At 35.8% G+C, this 23,981-nt stretch overlaps 1 protein-coding gene across 11 annotated transcripts in view; it reads right to left on the reverse strand.

Moving 5' to 3' along the window:
• Positions 1–23,981, reverse strand: part of LOC308191757 (uncharacterized protein) — a 109,773-nt gene that overhangs the window by 68,937 nt on the left and 16,855 nt on the right. For 2 of the 11 annotated variants that reach the window (XR_013948251.1, XR_013948252.1), the window contains one exon: positions 19,635–23,733. The exons of the other annotated variants lie outside the window; for them this stretch is intronic. The gene's annotated coding sequence lies outside the window, so the exon portion shown is untranslated. Of the gene's footprint in view, positions 1–19,634; positions 23,734–23,981 lie in introns of those variants that run through there. 11 annotated transcript variants of the gene reach the window in all.

A 23,981-nucleotide genomic window follows, 5' to 3' on the forward strand; every position in this document is an offset into this window, starting at 1 on the left:
ATATATTGTGTCTGAGCTGTGCCCTGTGACCATCCATACCAGAAAGATGGAACAATCATGTGAGAAGCAGGGCCTCTCCAGGGTGGGCACAAATACAGATCCCATGAGATAAACATTTAGATGAAGGAAAGTGTGAATTAAAGAAGAATTTATTCAACCTTAACATCTTGTCTAACACCCACCGTGTGCTTTCTCATTCATACCTGAATTTGAAAGCTAGACCTTCTGAGGAAGCCCATTCTAAATGTAGGTGCTACGTTATACACGTCAGAAGAAACCTGAGAGCAATATACAAGGGTGTAATAAAGGCAAGTGCAGTGTCAGCACCGAAACTACCTAGGATGGCTTAAAGATTCATAGATGTTGCTCCTTAAAATGTTCCCAGCTTTGAAGTTATTTCGGAAAATGATCAGCAATCAGGAAATATTTTCAAAATGTAGCACAAATTGGAATGATGCTTTACTCAAGAAGGGGAAGAGTTGAAAACATTAAGCAGCACTGATCAATTTCTGTAAGAAACATAGAGGGCAAGTATACTTTTCAAGTCTGTCCCAAAGGTTCTCAGCATTTATCTCTGCAGATAAATACTTAGATAACTCTGCACAAAAAGCATGAGTGCCTGGAATCTAAGGATTTCTTGGAACAGATGAACGTGAGAGAGAAATTAATTCAAGGAGCAAAAGCAGACAGAAGCAATTTAGCTGCATCTTGGCTTGACCTGCCAGATGCATGTGTTTCCATCTCTCTTGCATTAATGAAGATTACGCTAAACAAATATCATATTCCTGAAAAGATTCAGTCACGTACTGAAAAGTATTTCAGCTTCCTGTGCTCATTTTAAAGGGCGAGAGAGATATTGAAAAGACTTGGAATGTAGGATTTAAAGGAAAAACAAATAAACAAACAAACCAAAAAAACTCAGTTTGAGGACTTTTATAAATCTCAAACAAATATGAAATAGACAACAAGCAGAGAGTGGGAGTAATAGTTCCACAAAGGAAACACAAAGATGAACAAGCAATAAAAGAAAAAGAAAAATCCTTAATAAAAAAACATGTATGTGTAAGAATTTGGAAGCAAGCATAAAGGAAACATGCTTTATGTAGTACATACATATGAAAAAAACCAAACAAACAAACAAACAAAAACAAAACAAAACAAAAAAAAAACACCTTTATAAAGGTCAATTATTAGTATAGATCTATTTCTTGCAATGAGAAAGCTTTTCTTGAGTTCCATGGAGAAAAGAATTAGGCCATAGGTTTGCAAAGGATTCAGTTTTATCTAGTAGTACTAAGGAAGAAACTGGTGTTTTCCAAATAATTTAGATAAAGTTCTCTTGGGTATTACCTAGCTGAATGTCTCATATGGTCAAGCAGGTGTTAATAACGATGATAACAGTGCCAAGTACAGATCAACTCAAGACCTAGAGTAGAACAAATACCTGCTTATATTAGAAACATGTGGAGGAAGTGGTTGGAAGCATTATTGTTTTCCTAGTTGACATATGTTTTCCAGCAGAGTCCATTCCAAAAATGCTTGAAGTAATTGGCACCAGAGGGAAAAGAAAAGGGAGGTCAGATTAAGGCTACCCAAATCAAGAGGAAAAAAAAAATCATCACATTGGTAAAGAAAGCAAAGGTATAGCCACTTATGAGCAAAGGGAATGGTTGCTGTTGCCAGAAAAACAGGCAAGATGGGATGAAGTGCTTACTCCTTTGACAAGATCATTGAAGAAGACTGGTAGTTTTGGCATTTGTTTTTTCCTAGTTCAGCAGAACTGTTTTAGGAGCACTGAAGCAACATTTGAGCAACAATACATAGCATGGAATAGCAAACAAGGAACCCTGATAAGACCACATTTAGCCACCTTAAACAGCTTTTTCTTGTTTACCACAGGTGGGGGGGGAGTCAATACACTGTTATCTAGTAATGTGCAGTAGGAGATTCAGCACATGAAAACATATCAGCAGAGGGAAGTGAGGAGATGAAGTATTTTTAAGACCACATATGCTCTGAAAAACAGGAATATGTGGATAAGAAAATGAAATACTGCATACTTGTTCACGTGTGGTTGGCACTCATGATAACCTTCAGCTATTCTAGTCCTGAGACTTTGGACGGGGATTATAGTCACCTAAAATGAACGATAAATGTTCTGTGAATGTATTTAGTTGTCATTAAGAATAAATGAACTACCCAGGATGTTGGAAAAGGTTTAACCCATGGAAAGTACAGTCTTTTCTCTCTGGCAGAGGGCAGGAGATTATTTTTAAGCTGATGAATATTTAGATGTGAGTCACACATGAATGAATTGATTTTTGCCTATAAAACATCTAAGTAATCTACCCACAAGACAGTAGTAAAGAAACATGCTAAAAGATGAAGTCATTAATTGCGCAAACAAGTGTACAAGTGCTGACTGAATGATTTGATGTCATTAAACATACATAAAGCTGAACTTCAAGTTCCATGAGAAAGGTGCTTCAAATCACAAAATACTCAAAACTTCAGAGGTAAAGCTCTGGAAACCCAGATCTCAGTAAAAACTGAGAGAGAGAGAGAAGCCAGAGGCCACTGACAAGGTAAAAATGAAAATTTCAGGGGATTGAAGAGGATTGCTGAGAAGATTACTAACAAATGTTTTTCTATTTGTTACTACACACTCACATATGTCTGTGCTTCTGGTTTTGTGTATGACCCTGACCCAATGCTCACAGAAGTCAATATCAAAAATCACAGTCTCCAACGGGACTTGGAAAATGATCTTTAGGTAGATAATGAGCACTTCCAATGATCACATATTAAGTATTTGTAACTTTGTCCTAGAAAAACTTAGACTGATTTTTGACATTTAGATGAAAGCGTGATTTGATATGCTGTAAGGTTTCAGAGCTCTATCCAGGTTTCTGTTTTTTGCTCTCCCCTTGTAATGGGAAGAGCTTAGAGAAGGCAACATCTGCTTTGCTTACTAGGGCAAAAGTGAAAAAGCCTGTAGGTTTTTGTGGGTGGATAAACTAGGATGTAACTTAATTTTGCTCCATGGGCTGATAACCGAAGTTGGTTCTGAATGAGCCAGCCTGTGACCTGGAGTGGTATATCCTCATGTCTGTGCTGCTGCCCTGGATTTGCCATTTCAGCTGGTGTTAGCCCAGGACACTCTGTGCTCCACAGCCAGCAGCATCCCTGACATTCCTTGTTTTTTTTCCACAGTATTTTCATTGTGTACTCTTATCAATTAATTCCATATGGTTTAAGCCTCTTGTGGTTTTACTCTATCTAGGCTAGATTCATCTTTTCCACAACTACTATTCTATAAAAAGCTCATTCTTTGGGATGGTTTAGGCCCCTCTTTCTGCAGAACTGTTAACTTGTCATGAGGCTGTAAAAAAATATGATTTTCAAAGAACAAAAAAAAATTAATAACCTCCCCCTCTCCAAATTTATTACAATAAATCATGGATGTGCCTTGGTGGACAAGTATATGACAGAGAGGCAAAGGATACAAGTACTATGGGCTGCATTTGAGTTTGTAAGAAGGGAACTAGTCAAACTGTATGAATGAGAGAGACTGGTGGGCAGTTCCACAGACAAAATGGATTAGTAGTATTTCTAAATACAGTTGAGAGTGGTCCTGAATGTCTTGATTCAGCATCCTTCTCACATGTTATCTTACACAAGAGCTCCCAGAGCAAATAACATTTGATAACTTTTTTTTTCAAATTTCTAGTCCACTAGTGTCTGAGTAAAATCTTAATGATGTGACAACAATAATGTAGAAAAAGTCAAAAAACAGACCAGACCTGAAAGAAAGAAACACCAATAAAATTTTACATTAAGATTTCATTGTTGTTAATATAGTAGTATATGTTTTATGTCACTATTCATGGTATAAGTTGTTAGCAGCACCAAAAAAAAAAAAAAAAAGCAAAGTGTAAGAAAACACAAGAGAAAGATTCAATTTTTAGTTAGGCAGCTCTGAAATGTGCAGTCTAATCTTGAAAATGGTCTCCACTACTTTCATCCTTCATCTGATAAGGAACTGGTAACACAAGGAAAATTTTATAAAAAGTATCAGACTGCAAGGAATTATTTTAAGTTCATGCACAAATGGAGACTTTCTCAATCAACCACATTTCTCTTTTTTAATTTTTTACTTTTCATTTAAAAATGCATATCCTCAACCTTACTTTCATAATGGTTTTATTTGCCATAATGGTTCATGTCTAATTTCTTAAAAAGGTTTGAGTAGTTCTCTGTGATTTTAAAATATGCATTTTTCACCAACAGAGATTTATGCTTGAAAAAGCTAAGCAAGAAGTGATCTGGTTAAGTGGAGTACTGCACTGGGAGCTACTTTTTTTTTTTTTTTTTTTTTTTTTAAGGTCAGTTTAAAAGTGCTCAGAATAAACTAGAACTACTGACACAACTTGTCTGTTTTTCCATTCAGTCTAGAGCCAAATCCAATTAGTGCTAGTTAGTGATGCCTTCCCGATATGGGAAGATAGGCATACTGTGAAACTCAAAGTAAATGGATATGTAGAAATCAATTATTGCAGCTGGTGCAGGTTATCTCATCATCCAGGGCAATCCAAATGCAGGTGCTCAAGGGAAAATCTACATCCCGTTCCTCAAGGCACATTTTAATGAATAATAGACGATGAAAAAGTTTCTCTGAAACAATGATGGCTTTCCAATGTTTCCCAAACAGAATATGTGGGAAATAGTAGATCTGTTCATACCCTTAAAACTCTTTGAGGGTCTTCAACTCTCCTGCTTCCTCCACTCCAAAGTTTTTATGACTGTCTTGTTGTCAATCATATGCTTGTAATCCTCATGTTCCTGTAGAGGAAATACCACTCTTAGTTTTAAAGTTTTAAAGAGAAGGGCTACAAAGCTGGTGTAGGGCTTGGAACACAAGTCCAAGCAGCTGAGGGCACTGGGGTTGTTTAGTCTGGAGAAGAGGAGGCTCAGGGGAGACCTTATTGCTCTCTGCAACTACCTGAAAGGAAGTTGTGGGGAGCTGGGGGTCAGCCACTTCTCACAGGTAACTAGTGATAGGACTAGAGGAAATGGCCTCAAGTTGCACCAGGGGAGGTTTAGGTTAGAAATTAGGAGACATTTCTTCTCAGGAGAAAGTAGCCAGGCATTGGAACCGGTTACCCAGGGAGGTGGTGGAGTCACCACCCCTGGGGGTGTTTAAGGAAAGATTGGACCTGGTACTTAGGGACATGATTTAGTGGGTGACATTGGTAGTAGGGTGATGGTTGGACCAGGTGATCATGAAGGTCTTTTCCAATCTTAATGATTCTATGATTCCATGAAAGGTGCAAAGGCGTAAATGACTGTGGTCCACTCAGCTCCTGCCAGGAAGAAACAGTAAATGAAACTGTCCAAGGTAGCAGTGACTTGGATAAATGCCTCTATGTGTTATACAGGTCTCTAGCATCATTTTGCTCTAAAAATGCCTCTATGTGTTATGCAGTCTAGCATCATTTTGCTCTAAAAATCCATGAAGCTACAAAGGTAGTGTTAGAGCAGTACAGTTTTCAGTAAATCCACAAAGGTTCAGTAGGGAATTGCATGTATGTATTTAGTAATCTCAAAAGTTGCAATCTAAAGAAGAAATACTTTTGTATGTTTGTATCCCTGAATTTACAATTCAATCTATTGCAGATTAAAAAAAAAAAAAAAAAAAAAGAAAGAAAGAAAGCCAGCTGCTGGGCTCAGCAGACTGGGTCACCGTGAAGTGTAATTCACTGAAGACAGAAAAAAAAAATCATTTTGAGAAATTCTAAAAGTATATTTTGTTCTTTGTTACACATTTTATCAGATAGTTTTATGTAAGCAGGATACAAGTAACTATCAGTGACATAAGTTAACATAGTGACCTGAGAATCTTACTGTTACTGTGACTTCCTTATAATGGGGCATAATATTTTGGTCTACGAGGCTTTCTTATTACTGCAGAAGTACTGTCAAAAAATTCAACTCTCATTTAGGAAGCTAAATGAAGCAGTTCTATTCTCAGGAGTGTACATTCAACAGATCCCTTCTTCTCAATGGGATATGCTGAGAGCTGAATATCTCTCCGGTTCATTTATGTGTTTAAATAGAAATGAACTTTTCGGACAATCTGCTTTCTCATATTGGTATCAACACAGGAACTACTGGATTGCGATTGCTTTTGACAATCCATCTTAAACTTTAATAGCAAAGACCATTCAACGTGATTATTGAACAAAATAATATGTGGTAAAGTCTTTTTCTTTTTTAAATCCTGTTTTTAACAGGACTTAGAGAAGAACCAAGAACTCAAACAATATTCCCCTTTTTAAAACTCATAAATAAAATACTTATCACTTTCATTTGGCTTTAGCCCACCTGAGAGTTTTGTTCAGTTTTAATAAATAAATATATTCCAATTAAATATTACAATAAAAGCAATGTTTCTTCTTTTCTCACTAAAATGAATTTAGAACAGTCTTTTCTTTTACTGGGTGGTGGTGCTAATATGACTGAATAGATACAGAAAGATTGGAATTCTCTGAAACAGAAGATATGTTTCTGAAAAACACAGTGATTTTCTAACTCAGAAATACAGGCTACAGAATTGGAAGAGTTTTTCATCTATTGACCTTCACAAATTTTGAGAAAATATTGCCTTTCCAGAATTATGAAAACTGTGTTTCTTTCTCAAAAACTAAAAGTCCATTCCAAAACAGTCAATTGCTAATAGTAATAATATATGCAGGAAAGATCAAGTAAGATGTGCCTTACTCAGTTCAGGGCAGGCGCTTGACCTCCTGTTTCCCAATTCAAAGAAGAGATTTCTAATCAACTGGCTGCAGATAGTATCACTAAATGAGTCACTGTATCCACTCTTTCCTTTTCTTCTCTCCCTATCTCCACCTTAAAGAACTTCTGAACAAAAGTTTCACCGAATGCATTCCTCATTTCAAGTCTGTGGCTGCTCTTATCAGCTTATACTCAATGAGACACAGCAGTGTTTGTAGAGCACAGCTACTTTGTGAGTTCTGAGTTCTGAGAGTGAGTTCTGCGGCACAAGGTGAGAAGCTACTTTCACAACTTTCTTTTGGCATTCCTGAAAGCAGAGATTTCTTATACTATCAGAGACCACAACACTATACAGCGTTTTGGGACACCACTGAGAGCCACTTGGAAAGTTGAACATGTGCAGAATATAGATGTTTGTCCCTTTAGATGGTCATCTCAGAGACAGTACAATTTGTTCTTTCTACAGTCAATTTCTACCCATATTAAAAGAATGCAAACATTTCTTGTTTCATACCATTAGCTTATTCGCAACAAAAGGGCCTGAGGATATTAAACTGGTCTGTTCCTGTAAGGCTCCTCAAATATACCACCTCAATCTATAATACTATCAATATTTTAAAATGCCATCAAAAGCACTTAAAAGTATACTTTGTTGATAGCACATGGATAAATGCTTTTGTTCTAGCTTAATGATTAAAAACTTTCTACATTTGTATTTAGATTTTTAATACCATTAATTTTTTATGAATGACTGACTTTAATGGACACAGTCTTTCAAATTACTTCTAGTACTGAATGAGGTTGTCCTCTTCTATTAGACATTCACAGCTCAATAAGGTCATAATAACCTGTTGACAACAAAGAGCATGAGTATCTGCGAGAAACGGGAAACAAAAGAGTGAACAGCCTCTACTTCTGAGTTCCAGGAATGTTCTACTACATTTGGATACAATACTCTGGTGAATTAGTTTTACTATCCTCAATTTATTGAGGATGTAGAAAACATATTAAAAAAAAAAAAAGGTAATTTTCTATTCTTTATTTTTTTCTTACACCATGAACCTCAAATATCTTCTAAGAAAATTATAGATATTAACTATACTGTTTTCCAATTTTGCCAGGTTTTCAAAGTTTTTTTGGTAAAAAAAAAAAAAATAGACCCATAAGCACCAAGTGAGATTTTCATAAGCAATAAGGTAAGTTAGAACCACAATTTCCATTGAATTTGTGCATTTAGTGAGCTGTACAATTACTAATTAAGACATTTAAAGTCAAAACACACAGCACAATTTATATTTTTATGTTCTGGAAGATTGGTGGTAATGGTGAACAATTAGCAAATACTAACTCAGCTTGATGTATGGCCTACAGAACAAGAGAAAAGGACACAGACTAAATAGGAATAAAGGGGTTGTACGACCTTTTCATTCATTTATTATTGGTTCAGCCGATGTGGGCAAACCTTGATCATTCTTAATGTTTACAATGCAGGAAGAATGTTGAAAAATGGTCAGGGTTTAGTAAAGAACCATGATAAGTTTTGAAAGCCTGTTACGCAGTCAAAGATTCACAGAGATAGTTTATTTAACTTGTCAAAAAAGGTAATGTTTAGCAACCACCATTTGTGAGCATGCATGTGGAGAAAGAAATGTTAATGAAAGGCTCCTCAGTTTATCAGTAAAATTATATATGGCTGGAAACTGAAGCTACACAAATGTGGATTTATCACACATGATTTTTTAATAGCAAAAGTAATTAACCTTGAACATTCTTGTCAAGATTTGTGGTATGGTCCTCCACAGTCAGACTTCTTACATCGTATTGGGGCATATTGTATAAGCAGGAATCAAATCAGAAAATTCTGCAGTCTGGTCAACAGGGGGAAAGTAGGGGCAGGTAGGGGAAATAGTTCATCCTGGATGTTCAATCTAAGAAAAATCTGTCAAAACAGATTTTTTTCCCCCCTGTATCCACCTCTATTAGAGCATGATTACTGATTACATCATTTTTCAATGAAGTGAGACACATGGATTCAAGTACTACCATTACCTGAGGGAATTAAATTCCTAATTCTCCTTCTAGAAAATCTGAATGAAGAAAATTGGGAATACTTGTATTAAAGCTTTGCCATGGAATGGAATAAAACTGAACTTGCATTCAACCAAGGGAGTATAAATGAGACTATAACTTAATAGTCCTTGGACTCTAAACTGAAAGTGTGATTTTGGTGTTCTTCTCATTACTTGCAGGTCTGGGTATGGTATGTATTTTATAGCAAAAAAATATTGTTTCAAATAAGTAAATATTTGTGAATGTAGGAAGCAGATTCCTGGGCACCCCCGTCTTCTTCTATTCTTTCTTCTTCCAAATGTCCTAGTCATTAAATTTCAGATTGCTTCATCTCCCAGCATCATCTCCCAGGTAATTAGTTTTAAATTTGTCTACACTAAGGCACAGCTTCAAGATGAAGACATTACCCTACTAAATGATTCACTTGGGTTTGCCTCCACTCCAGATTTTAGGTGACAGAGACAGGTTTCCCTCCTCCATAAAGTATTCAAACCAATAGGCCATTAAGCACAAAACATTGACTCTTTTATTTAAATGAAAAGTTCTGTTGGCAGCTTCTTCTGTGCTGAGCATAGTGCTATCTCCCATATTAGGTGTGGTCAGAGACTGACGGCTATATTACATTTAAAAGTTTAGGACTTCTTTCTGAATTACACTATAAATTAGAAAGAAAGCAAGCACCAAGCTGGCTATGCTCTTCTGGAGGCTCTCATAATTAGGCCTTTAAGTAAGTCTCAATTCAAAGGAAGGGAATTATATTATACAGTCATCTCCAGTGTGATAAACCCTGTCAAACTCAAGCTTTCTGAATTTATTTTTGGGCTAAGCCATCTAACTTCCTCTACTATCCTACTTTAAGAGCCCAAGTGGCATTTATACACCAAAGTATATGCTCACCCATATTGTCCAATTTCAAATGTGGTTCATGTATGTAATAAATGCAGTTATAGAGCTACTAAAATACAGAAATTTAATTAGGAAATTTGTGTGATGGAAATAACTGTGTGCCAAAGCATGAAGAAACAGATAATGATGAAGGCAGGCTGTCTTCAGTCTTTAGTCTGTAGTGTTCATAGATTCCTGCTTTGTCACACTAACTGTTTTCAGCTTAAATATATAGTTTTTGCTTTCATAATATCAAGAATCTCCCACAAATTTGTCATCATAGATACACTAGACCTTTTTTATCTGATGCAAATTAATTGATCTGAAATATTCAAGTATCAAATTTGTCTGATATGGTGTCTTTGTACAATAACACTCAAACTGTATAAACCATTCTAAATTCCAAGTAGAGTTCAGGACAAACAAAGATATTCACATGCTGTCCAATTCAGATAGTTTCTTGGTAACCATCTGGGATGAATTTGATTTTAATTTCATATATAAGGTTGTAAGAACCTCACCAAGGACAATATAGCAAATATTAATATAAAAATTTCTAGTCATTTCAGATAATCTTGTCATTCCTTCCTGCAGAGAAAAGATCTCACTATGTTTGTGAAATGAAAGTTTCAGAATTTCAAAAAAAATGACATACAATTACTGAAGTTTCAAAATAAAATACTGATAAAGCTGAGGGTGTTTATTATGCAGCCTTCAAAGCCTTCAAATTCTGCAAAACATGATCTTACAAAAAAACTTTTTAAAGGTGGCAGCTTGAAAGTCAGGTGATACAGATATGTAGAATGCTTCCTTCTATGAGTCTATGAAAGCAAAAAGTTTTTTTCAGACTCTAAAAAAAAGAAAAAAATGTTGACACTCAACTTTTCAGAGTTGTTATTTTTCTAAAAATCAGAAACCAAAAGTCACTAAATGGAAAAAAAAAAAAAAAGAAAGAAAAATATATTATTTCAGTAATCTTAGCTACTGCATTCAGTAATGCTAATGCTGGCAGAGGAGTTTGAGTCTTGCTTTATGGAAGAAATACTGTCTTTCTAAAACTGTAAGTATTTCACAGGTCTTCTTTGATCAATAAATATGTGAAAAATTATGATACTTATGAAGGATTGAGGTGACATTAATGTCATATAAGTGATGGCTTAATAATGTACAAAAAATTAGGGGATTTTTGGGGAGAAAAACACGTGATTTGAAAAGACTGATCCTAACTGGCAAAATAAAAAATAAAATAAAATAAAAAATAAAAATCCAGACATACTATTCATTTCTAAATGAAATTGTCTGATGAAGAATTCACTCAGATTTTCAGAAAATTCCTCTGTATTTCCTTATGTTCAAATACACCCTATGAAGAAAGGCATAACACATGCTGTAGCTAGTCTAGTTTTCTCTGGCTGAATTCTCTTTTCTCTTTCCTACCTTCTCATAAAACTTGGAGGAAATAATTATCTTGAAAACTTCTTCTCTTTGAAATTTGTCAAAATTGTTCAAAACTTAATAGAAAGGCACCAACAAGCAGAAAAACAAATATTAGCCCAGTGATATAAGTAAGTCTCTTTTCCTTAGGAAAATGAACTAAACAAATAAGCAAAGATATACTTGCCAGTATAGCTTTAAAAAGGAGTTGGTCAGTTTGCAAACCACATGGTGAATTATGTATGAGGTAGGAAACTAGATAGACGAGGTAGTCTGAGCTCTGTATTGGTATTAAAGGGCTGTATTTAGTTCTGCCAACATCAATGGGCTTTTGGTCATTTCCTCCAGAAAATCTAATCTACTGACAGCTAACGGAAAGTCTTCCTTCGCCAAAGTGGTAGGGACTTGGGTATTTAGGGAAGCTCTATTTCCCATGCCACATGTACTATGAGATTAACAGACAGCTCTGATGCCTTTGTGGCAGCACACATTCTTCTCTGTAAGAGGTTTGCCTTCCTCTAACTGTATCATATTATTTCCTTTCTATCTCCCAGCAGTAACTGCTAAAAGCTGAAATTCTAGTGATAAGTGTTTCTAGAAATAGTAGTGAACAATTGTCAAAGATTATTTTTACAATACCTGAAGATCCAAAATAGCCAAAGATAAGGAATTATTTTTTTCTGCTTTGCAGTTATCAAAAAATTACCTTATGGAAGTTAATTTAAAGTGAGAGAATCTTTTTCATGTGGCTGTTGGGTAGAAGGAGTGGTGGCATCCCTGTAAGGGTAGAAGGAGTGGTGGCATCCCTGTAACAGGCAGGGAGGCTCTGCTGAACAGACTTTTAGCAATGGAGGATGGATTCCAAGAGCAAACGTGAAATTCATGAAACAGAGATGTTTTTTACATGTATGTATGAATTACCTTTCATATCACAATTAAAAGCAGAACCATAATGTGTTTCATGTGAGGTACAACATTCTTTGTTCCATATACAACATTCTTTGTTCCATAAACAATTATTGAAAATGTGCAAAATTGAAGAACTCATAGTATTATAGCATTCACAGACTGTACCTGTATTTTCTGGTTTTATGAAAAAATCTGCCATTAATATTTCCCCTTTTCTGAGCCTTTCAGGATTTTGATACTAAAGGTCCTGATCCTTCTGTAAGATGTATGCATATAGCTGATAAACTTAGCCTTCCAAATCTGTTCAAGGCTTCTGGCTTTCCTTTAGTGAAAAGTAATTATTATATCCTTGCCAGGATTTTTTGGTCTTCAAATATTTCAATTATGTAAGTCTTAGTCTTGTTCTAGATATCTTTCATTCAGCTGGGAAATAGTTATTTTTGTAACATTACCCTTTCTTTTCCTGTAGAGGTTCAGAGAAAACCTTCCTAGAAATAGCTTCTGATATCATTTAAAAAAATAAAAAATAAAAAAATTAACTCTTCATTTCCATAGTTGTGTTTAAAATTGTAACTTCAAATGTGTGTAAGGAATAGGCACTGTTCCAGCTTGCTGCATGGTTAACTAAATGGAGCTCATTAAGAACAAAACCCGGGCTGATCAAGATGATCATAATTTGTCACAGCAATACTGGGTTGGCAGAGAACAGCTTCCTAACCCAATAACACAATAACACAGGCTAATAGTTTTACTTATGAGACTGTCTGCATTCCCTAATGTGCAAGATGCCAGCAACTTACGATAAAAAATAATTTTCTAAAACTATCTTATCCAAGTGCTGTCTAGTAACATTCTCTGTGTCAAGGACCATGGGGATCCCATGAAGTGTCCTGCTTTTCCAGTGCTGGTCGCCAGCCTGTTGCTGACGGACCACTCACAGAGCCCTGACTCTTTCCACATCGCTTTTAGGGATGCTTTTCCCAAAGTCTATATCCCAGCTCCTGGTTCATCATGTTCCTTAAGCTACCAGAAATTCATTTGTTTACACCCTTCTTTGCTGCCCTGAGGTTTGTAGGAAGCCAGCCTCCCATAAGCCAAAAACAAATCTTTCCTGAATACTATTTGCTTAAATCTAGGTTAAGTTTGCAGAATGCCTGGCAAAGTTCAGGTTGCAAATCTAGAAAACTTCTCACAATCTGCTAAACTCTACCTACAGCCAAGCAGCTGGGGAAAAGGTCTTAGGTGCAGCAGGTTGGTATCCTAGTGCTAATGTCCACAGGCCAAAAGGAATTCCACATGTCACATCCTAAGAGGAATTCTGCAGGCTTTGAGCACAGCAGGAAGAATATGGATGGGACTTCCTTTTCAGATAAACCTTTTCAAAAACTGAAGTCACTTCAAACAGGGCATGCTTCTGCAGCTTCATCAGACAAAACCATGCTTCTGACTACACTGAGAACTGCTCCCTATATTCTTGCTGCCAAAAACATTTTAAAATGTGAAGGAGTAGCTACTATAATTTTTGTCTTTGCAAATAACAATAGATGAGAGAGGGCTTGCTCTTTTATTGTTCTTATCTGATCCAAGAATTCTACTGGCATCTTTGAAAAGGTAAAGGAGGTTTTTGGTTTTTGTTTGTTTTGTTTTCTGAACAGCTAATTAATTTTTACAATAAGCAAACTATTTTTGATGTCATTTTATGTATTTGGTGATTTTAATAAATAAATAAATTAACTCTTTTCCTTGTTGCAAACCTTTTCTTTGCTTGTTTGCTTTTGAAGTTTTCACCTTTAAGAGGCAAATTTCCCAACTTTGTCTCTAATAAAATGAAAGGTGTGATAGCTTTTTTATTACTGTGAGTTTGCAAAAAAACAGTTGTGTTCTAGGAATAAACAGAATCTATGTTCAACTGAGCTGACAGCATTAGGAGTACATCAGTTTTATGGGTGAGACAGGCAGAGAGATGCTAGTGTAATTAATCCTGTAACAGCAAAAGTATAAGCTACACAATTAGCTTTTAGCTGATTACACAGCAAAAGGTAACTGCCAGGGGAACTTCACTAGCACAAAGTTAGATACCAAGAGACTGGATTCCCTGTTAGATTTGACAGTAGCTGAGCAGGATTTTGTGAATGAATGTTATTATGTTTCCTTTGATGGTCAAGGGTTTTCACCCAAGTTTCTGAAATAATAGGTAAACAGCTAAGTGAAAGAATTCCCTGTTCAGGCACTGGAACTGGATTGCCTACACCATTTAATTACTAGGACTGTGCCTGGTGTCTGGGCCTCTGGCTAGGCCCCAGGGCAACACTTAAAAAGCACTCTTCAGAGTTAATAGGAGCCAGGGACCACTCCCAGTGGGATAGCCTTGCATGCAGTCATCCTCTTTTGGAAAATATGAGAGTTTTAAATTATGGAAAGGGTTGGATCACCCTTTTTTGGCCAGGCCAGACACTAATCTGGTTGTATGTGCAGATACAGGCTGAGGTTCCAGGTTTCCGTGGTGGCAGTTCTTTTCTCCCAGCTTATGACAAAATAATTGATCATTAAAAGAGACAGAAGAAAAATCCCAAGAATATTAAGAGACAGGGAGGAAAAAACATGATATGCCACCCTGAGTCTGTGCATTGTAAGAAATACAAAGACATTGGACCCTGAGCCAGAGCTGCAGTACCTACTATGGAAGAGTTTCTTTGGAGTCTTTCTGCGCGTAATGTTTGGGGGATATGTTAAAGAAAGTAAGATTGGCATCATTTCTTTTCCTATATCTCAAAAGGTCATAGGTTTCAGGACACATTCCCCTCATGGATTCCCTGGTGGAAGCTATAGCTGTAATTCCACCTTTAAGAGTAAATTAAGGTCTAAATTCTAAATCAGAAGAAAACTTATCAGAAACAGTCTCAAACAGCACTAGGCACCTATATTTAGGCAACATAAGAGAATTTCCATTAAAAGATTAATTTATCCAGAATATATCTGTGTATAAATTGTATGGTTGAGACTATGGTCACATCATCACTTTAGTCTAAGACTATGCTTTTCTGCAGCTTTAAAGTGAGTTTTGCCAGTTACTGCTCCCAGAGATGCTCATGCTGGAGCTAAGTTTTTGCATGCACAGTGGGAACCAAAACAGGGAATATAACTAAATAAAACCTAAAAGACAATAAAGAAAGACAGAAAGAAAAATAAAATAAAATCTGTACCCATATCCATATCCAATTTTATTATCAATCACTTACCAAATCCCACTTGCATGTTACCACAAAAGATATGGAAATAAGTAGAAACAATGGAGCAAGGTGGGACCACACTTCTGACAACAACCTAAATTTATATTCATTTAAAATGACTACATAATCATGTCTTTTTATAAAGCAGTCATCAAAATTCCCTCTGCAATCAAGGGTAAGGAGAAGGCAGTTCCAGAGGGTGATTCATTCTCTCCTAAAATAAAGGGGATGAATCACCCTCTGTAGCTGCTCGTCTTTCTCCACTGATTATGGATGGACAAAGCCTGATTTAGACTTCTTACCTTTTGATAACTACAGTTAGTGCCTCCCTGGTAGCTATGAGAAATGTACAGGAGGGGACATTAAAGGATTGATAATTAAGAAAAAAAAAAAAAAAAGATTTATGAGTGCCTTATTTACTTAAGTTTTGAATGTTTAAAGCAAAAGAGATTTTGTGTGTGATACAAAAGTATCAATTTAGAGCTTAATTGGAAAAAAACAATGAATGTGAAATGTTCTCCGGAAGACATGGTGCATTTTAGCTTATAGTGTAAATTATATATTAAAGAACATACAAATGTTGTTAAATTTTATATCTAAGGTAGGTGAGTGCATCAGAAAAGAAACAACAATTGTTTTATAGCAGATGTAAAAAACAGTCTTTAAAATGGAAAAATTAGTTAAGAACTAGACTAAATGGTAACAGGATTGTATGTCTTGCATGACTTACACAGGATTTAATGTATTGTTATGTCAGAAAATGCTAATCACTATTATCAATCACAAGGTCAATCACAGACCTCATTAAAAATGACAAGCATGGGATTCACAATTCATTTAGGTAAGGTGGAAAAGAAATTAGAAATGGTTTGCTTTGGAGTAGCTGAGGTAGTACAGGCTAATACCTCTTAGCCTCTTAACCTATGCTGGATCATACCGGTGAGGATAGTGATGAACACAAAGGCTAGAGAACGGACTGATTAACTGTTATAACACAATATAGCATTGAAACAGCAGGCTACAATTTAATGCCTAAAACCAAGACATGCTTCATATTCTGGTTGTCAGCTGGGGACTCCTGAACATGAAATAGATCTCCAGACTTTTTTCCATGTTCCTGTCTATTTTCATTCTTTATGTGTTTGTTTGGCTTGTTTTTGTTTTGTTTTTGTTTTCCCACTATGTACTGATCTCAGGTTTCTACAGCTTATATATTTGCTTATAAATCTTTTCCTTGGAAGGACAGGACAGATGCCAACTTATTGCATTGAACCCACTCTCCATTGGGACTCATAAGCTACATCTGTACCTGTAAATAAAATAGGCCAGGCCCTGTTTTTTGACACAGGTGACATTCATCTAGTAACTCTCTAATCAATATCCAAAATACCAGTTTGGGATGGTCTCTGGTCCTTACCATTCCATAATTTTGTACAAGGTGTTGTCTGCCTAAATGCAATTTGGCCTTAACCAGAGCTACACCAGAGACTGTGCTAGCACTTCAATGTGATGGACAATGGCTCATATTCTGAGCCTTCAGAATACCAATAACCTAGTAACACATTATGGTATACTAATACAAACTTAACCTACAACACCAGGGACTGCAAACCTTCTAACATGAACATCTGCTGACCATCCCATTCATGCTGAACCTGCACAGGAGATGAAACAACTGTTTTCAGGAAGATACAAGCCTCTGACCCTTGTTTCCTTGGATCACCATCTTCACAAACAGGACACAAAGGGTGGAAAGCAGTTTTGCATTTCTGGATGGCTCTACTGAGCTTGCACTGGTGGTCCACTCTTAGTTGAGGTGACTTCTGGGTGTATGAGTGTGAGACCTGTAACAGACAGAAAACCACTCAGAAAATCAAGAGGCAGTAAGAAGAAGGGGAGAAAAGCAACTATTTGATTTCAGAGACAGAGACCGCCTAGGGGTATGGGGTAAACTGGAGGGACGATGTGACTGGACTGTGGGCAGAAAAACATTACTTTTCTCCCAAAGACTGGAGAGCAAGATCACTAATATCTCCTTTTTCCCCTGCTCATGGGAACAAACCAAGAAGGGCACAAGTGTTTCCCGATTGCTAGAACTCAAGCATCAATGCTGTCATTCAAAACAGGGAAACCTTGGAGCTCTTTTAATAAAATAGTTAGTGCAACTTCATGTTTTGTAAGTGTTTTAGGGTGATTTTGACCAACAACTAGTCACAGACTCCTGAACTGTGTTGTCATTGTGTACAAGACTGAAATATAGTAGAACTTTTCTTGTTAATACGGTTATAAAAAAATGCAGTTGTTATATCTGCAGCATTGAAACTGGGGCCCAGGCCGAGAATGGTAAGGCTGTAAATGTACTCTCAGGGTGGGTTTAAGATACCAAACCTAGCAGAAAATAGGTGCAATGTTGCCAAAATTGCTTGATTTGTCTTTGACATACAAACAAGGACATAAAGTGGCTTGAAGCATAGCTTTTCCTCTAACAGAGACATAATCCACATTTTTCCATATTTTGAATGTTTTTAAAGAGTATTTAAAGATAAAACTGATTCAAGGATCAGCGTTAAAATTTTGCAGTTTAATAAGAATTTGCAAACTAAGAAAATTGTAAAGTACTTCAGAGAAAAGAGTTAACTCATTTAGTAAAACTGTCAAAGTACTGCTCTATATACTTTACCCTCAGTAAAAAATGCTTTTAATAATTATATCTTTTTTTTTTTTTTTTTACTTTCCCAGCAGAGTCTCCTTTCTCCTCCTAGGTTTAAAAGGTACATTAATCTTCTTAATATGTGGCTTTTGTTCAAATCACTGAAATTTTTACTTATTGAGCAGATAACGGTAATTAATAGTCAACACTATCATTTGTCTTGCAGACAAGCTGAGATGACAAACTAGTGTCATCTTTCTTAATTACTGTTTTACCAGAGTAGAGTTTAATGCTAAATGACATTTATGGATTAATGCTGTGTAATCTGAATATCCTGATGGAAATGACTTCAGAAAACAGACAGGCTGAAAGCAAAGTTCAGGGAAAGTGATATTACCCAGGGACTATCCAGAGCTTTTGAAATACACTCCACAAGCACTAAAATGTAGTTTTAAGAGTCAGTAAGTTTCAGTTTACTTGCATCACTCTGTAAAATTTTATCTGGTATGTGATGTTAACTGGGACAAGCCCAGCTAAAACACTTCAAAGAACACTCTACACTTATCTCTTCAAGTAGGCTCAACAATCTGACTGCATACTATGATCCATTATGGCAGTACAAGTCACACAATTATCCTCCAGACAACATGTCATGCAGGTTATATCGTGCAGCCTAGTACACAGCGCAAGAGATAAGGGTTGAGAGAAAAGTCCCAAGCCTCTGTTCCAGCTAAAAGAAACTCTGCAGTCATAAAGCAGAGATTTAAAAAAGTTCCTTGAATGTGTACTTTTAAAGATGCATTGTGCAGAATGCATCTTCCTTTTTAGAATGCATCTCATGTGGCACCCCACTGCATTAATCTTTGCATTACCTTCCAGGACCAACTGTGAGAAGTCTCAAAAAATGTATCTGTTTCATGAAAGATGCCATTTCGTTTCCATTAAGTTGAATTAATCAACCTGTTCTTTCCTGCTGAGAGCCATACAAGGAAGTATAAGGAAAAACTCTGGCTACTTTAGATGTGCAGAGTGGAATAGAATGCATTTTGCTGTTACAGAGAGACTGCAATACTAAAAGTATCTCAAAATATTTTATAGTGTAAAAGAAATGGATTCATTCCTAGAATGAGAAATCTATTTTAGATTTCCTATATTCAGTATCTTGGATTCCTATCTTTCTTAATATTAGTCTGCAGAACTTTGCTTGGACAGAATTTTACATTTCAAGGAAATTCTAGTCTTAAAAACACAGAGTAGCTGTATGAGCCATGTTTCAGACTCACTTCTAGATAACAGTAACAAGGCAGATCAGGAGTAAAAATATGTCCAGAGAAACTGATACAGTAGTAACACAGTAAACAGAAACCTTTTGATATTGGAATTTGCTTCACTAAGGGGAAAAAAAAAAAAAACTGTCCAGAAAAATGGACTTTTCTTCTGTATATTTTTCAAACTATAAAAGTTTATATCCTGTGTTTCTCCCAAATAAATGTTAGAAATAATTTCATTGTAAATCCCTGACATTATTCCACATAAGCTATAAGCTTAGAGTATAATTCAGTTGAAATTATAATACAAGTCTTTTTTTTTTTTTTTCTCCAGTACCCTGTTTAGAATATCTATATCTATATTCCATCTCTTAAGCATCCATGATGGCTATCAATCACCTGCAGGTCACTTTCAGAAATATTCATAAATTTTATATGCACTCAGTAGGCTACAAAATTTTGTGACTTCACTGGGTCATTTTACTTACCAAGTCTAAACACCTCTGCCTATATGTCATGTTAGTATTCTCCATTTTCCTATTTTGTACCTTCATTTTCTTTTTCATATGACTGATTTCATTTGACCTCAGTTTTTGGAACATCTTTGTTGATTTACCATTATCTTTCTTTCCTATTTTTCCCATCATTGTGAGCAGCTTTTTGGCTGATTTATATTCTGAGAAACAATTTTTTGGGCATAGCTTTCACTTCCTTTTAATGAAATTTAATTTGCACCTTTTATATTTCTTCATCCTTATTTTAAGTAGCAACTAAAAACCACTCCCATCTGAATGTGTCCCTTGAAATATTGAACTTTTTCTATTATTGAGCTACAAATTTTCATGAGGTTTGTGACTCAAAGAATACTTAATACTTTATCAATGGAAAGAATGTATATGGATATGTAATAAAAAATTACTCCTGTAATTCCTTTTATTAAAATATATGCTATTTTTAGAAAGAGAGGAGTGATTAACAGTAACATCAGCCCAATTTTATTTTAATTATTTGCAAAGCAGAAGAACGCAGTTAGGACAATCATTTATCCAGTTGTTTAACCAATGTGAACAAAGTCATCACTTCTTCCACTCTCATTGGTGCTGAGAAGCACTCAGGTTTCAAAACTACCACCCTTCTCCCAGTGCTATGACTGCTTTTTAAGATGGTCTGTCCACTTAAGAGGATAGCAATGATAACCTCTAGATAAATTTTTCTTCATTTCAGTATCCTCCTACTTGACTAAGACTAGACTGCAATTGTGTAAAGGTTCCTTACTTGTTTGATGGTACTCAGCATACTCCCCCATGTAATACTGCTGAATGACAGCATGTCTCCCTTGCCATAAAAACTAATTGAGACACACTGCCATGAGACTGGGACAGTGTTAGAGTGGAAAAACACACATTTTTAACTGTTCATTAGGAAAATACCTTGCACTCAGTACAAAATATCATAGAACTAATGAGCTCTGTATCCATCATTTGCCTTTCACACATAGTTTAAAATACACATTCAAGAACTGATGAGCTCTATACCCATCAAATCGCTACAAGTAAAGGCAGGGAACTGATCTTCTATAGCAGTAAAAAAAAAAAAAGAGGTTCCCTGAATAGCACAAAATAAGGAAGGATAATTCCAGTATTAGGGAACCTAGTATTAGGTTAGGGCATTAGCATGGAAATCTGAAGTCCGGGATTCAATTTTCTGCTAAGCAGGAGACTTCAGACTGCCTGGGTGAACATTGGCAAGTCATTCATTTAGTCACACAGCTTCCGTGCTCTGTCAGTAAATTCATGTTAAGGGAATTCTCACACTGTGAGAATACATACATTAAAGGTTGTCAGGCATTGGCTATTCAGTGATAAAGGATATGAGCTGCAGAAATATGAGCAATGTACATACACATTTGGCACAGCAGAATGTGCTGCTGTGTGAATTTTCCTCTCCTTTCAGTTCTAAAATGGGGCTGATTTAGAGCTCAGTATGACTTTAAGATAACTTGATTCTTTATGCATGTTAGTCTAAAATATTGCATTTCTCCTCCCTAAGGATTCTGATAACATCAACATTTATTTGGAATCAAAACCAGAAGCTGATATTTTGTAAGAAAAGTTTGGAAAGAAATGCTTATTGTTTCTATGAAAGTAAAATATTTTAAACTTCACTGAACTGAAGCATTCCCTCCCCACTTTCTATTCTGTGAAAATGTAGTTTTTTACTTTGTGTGTTTGGAACATTCCAACTGTTTTGTTATGCTAAAGATTGAAGTCACTTCAATATTTGTTTTACTGGTCCTGTTAGTTTCTAGAAGTTTTTCACGTTACGTTGATAACAAAGGGAAGGGCAAAGAAATCCATTGTATTCCTTCCATATCTCCTCTTCATCTCTTTTGCTCTCTATGATTGCCTAGAAAGCACAGCTTACTGGTATTGAAAATCCTTAGTGATATAGGATTGTTATGCTTAGCCTCCTGTTGCATGCTCTTCCACAGCATCTTATTAAAATACTGTGCTTTATACCGCTTATCACCATAACAATTGTTTGCACAGTATTAGTGGATTTTGAAACACAAAATTCCTGTGGGACGCTAAAGTGGTATCACCATTTTACAGGCTGAGACTGGGAACAACAATGAGAATAAGAGGCAGAAATTTTAATAAAGCATGCAATTTTAACAGCAAATCAGCATTGATGTTCAACTGAAATTGGTCTACTAACCCCCTTTGGTGCTTTTTTCAGGGAGAATAAGTGACTCGCCAGAACTGTGACAGAAAATCAGTGGCATGATTAAAAACAGACTGTGGGTCATCTTTGGGGCTTCCCTACACCTTTTCTTTCCCCACATCTTTTCTTTTTGATGTCTACTTTTTAAACCAAGTTAACAACTGCTTTTCTGGTTCCATTTGTTACTTTCGGAAGCCCTAAAATGTACGTTTAGGTATTTTTTTTTCTTGCTTGTTTTTTTAAAACAATTTTCCTTACCTTCATGTTGTGTAAATATTAAGGGAAAAAATTTAAAAAAGACCAAAATATCGTCTCCCTTTCAGAGATGAAAAAAGTCATGAATTGGAATTTCCTCCTTAAATGATATTGAGGTGACAATATTATTATTAATATTATTTTGTGTTTCTAATAAAGCTTTTTGTGACAAACATTCATAAGTTTTAATACATTGTTTTGAATCAAATGCCAGAAAAAAAAATCTTTACCTCCTAAAATTCAAGATATTAATATCTAAATGCAAGAGCTACCTATCAAATCTGTAAAACATACTGGTGCCTTCTAAGCTGTATACAGTTGTACATGTACAAGGACCATTCCTGAGTTGCAACAAATATATTTTATTCTGACAAGGTAGATCATTACCATTTTACAGATGAGAAGTTTGAATACAATTTAGTTCTGCACTTGAACAAAATGTCAGCGTGAGTGACGGCATTTTCTGGAGCGTTGATCTTATACCCACAGTAGGGACTAGACCAGTGTCAACCAGGACTGCCTAACAAAAGTTCCTTTGCTTCGCCATCAGCAGCACGTGGGAGAGAGGTGCAGGGTAGAAGACACTGCATGTCAACACCTAAATCTTTTCCCATATTTTACCAACAACATAATTAGCGCACACATGTGGATATAGAGCCAGGGAAACACTGCTACATCTGCTGTTGGGCCATAGCCAGAGTGCAAGGTCATGAAGCAAGGACGTGTCAGAACTTGCATCGGGATTTCAAGCTCTATACCATGGTCCCTGCAACGGACTTGAAGGCATTTCAAATTGTTCAAATACTAACCAACTGGTAAATTATGAAGAGCTAAATAGATTACAGTCATTAAGAAGGATGAGCTTTCTCTTTTGTGACTCTCAATCTGTGGAGATGAGCACACGAATGATTCCTGCAACCAATATGTCTTCAATAAAGGCAATTATTTAAAAAAGGTAGAACCAGCAAATTAATTAAAGATATTGAATAATAATTTGATTTAAGATTTTTCTTCAACCATGGAAATTAGAACTACTGTGAAAGTGCTACAATTAAAAATCTATGTCAAAGAATCAGTCTGGGTAAATAAATCACCAGAAGAGACAACTAAAAAAATGAAATGAAGTCTGAGGAACCTGACGACTATGTCAATATCTGACCTGTGTCCAGACTAGAAATTGTTGTTGGCATGCTGAAGTTGGATAGTGATATTTTTTTTTTTCATGACATTCCTGTTCTGATATAGGCTACAATGCTTACACTAATATTCTGAAAGGAGAGAGAGATTACCGTCAACCCAGGAACTAGTGTAACATTGGCAAAAGTATTTTTTATCCTATATGAACTTAATTCAGATTGAGGCCTCAGAACTTTTTTACAGTCCTCGAAGATGAGAACTTCATCTTCTCTTCTTGTGGAGTACTTAGTGTTAGGTCGGAGGTTGGACTCGATGATCTTGAGGTCTCTTCCAACCTAGAAATCTGTGATACTGTGATACTGTGATACTGTAACTGGAAGATTAAAGAAGGGAGAAAAATATTACTATGTGTACATAGTTGTCAGCATGCATGATATGGATAGAAAGTGGTGATCTCTCTTTTTACCAAATAAAGAGAATAACTTGTTATTAAAACCATGGCTAAATCATATATGTTTTTTATTATCTGTAAAGTAATGACACATTTATACATATAAATGATTAATATTATGGGTTCAGCTCATACCCACACACAGCTATGTAGAACCTTTTCCAGTTGTC

The sequence above is a fragment of the Anser brachyrhynchus genome, assembly GCF_964034855.1.
Source record: "Anser brachyrhynchus genome assembly, chromosome: 3".
Lineage (NCBI taxonomy): Eukaryota > Metazoa > Chordata > Aves > Anseriformes > Anatidae > Anser > Anser brachyrhynchus.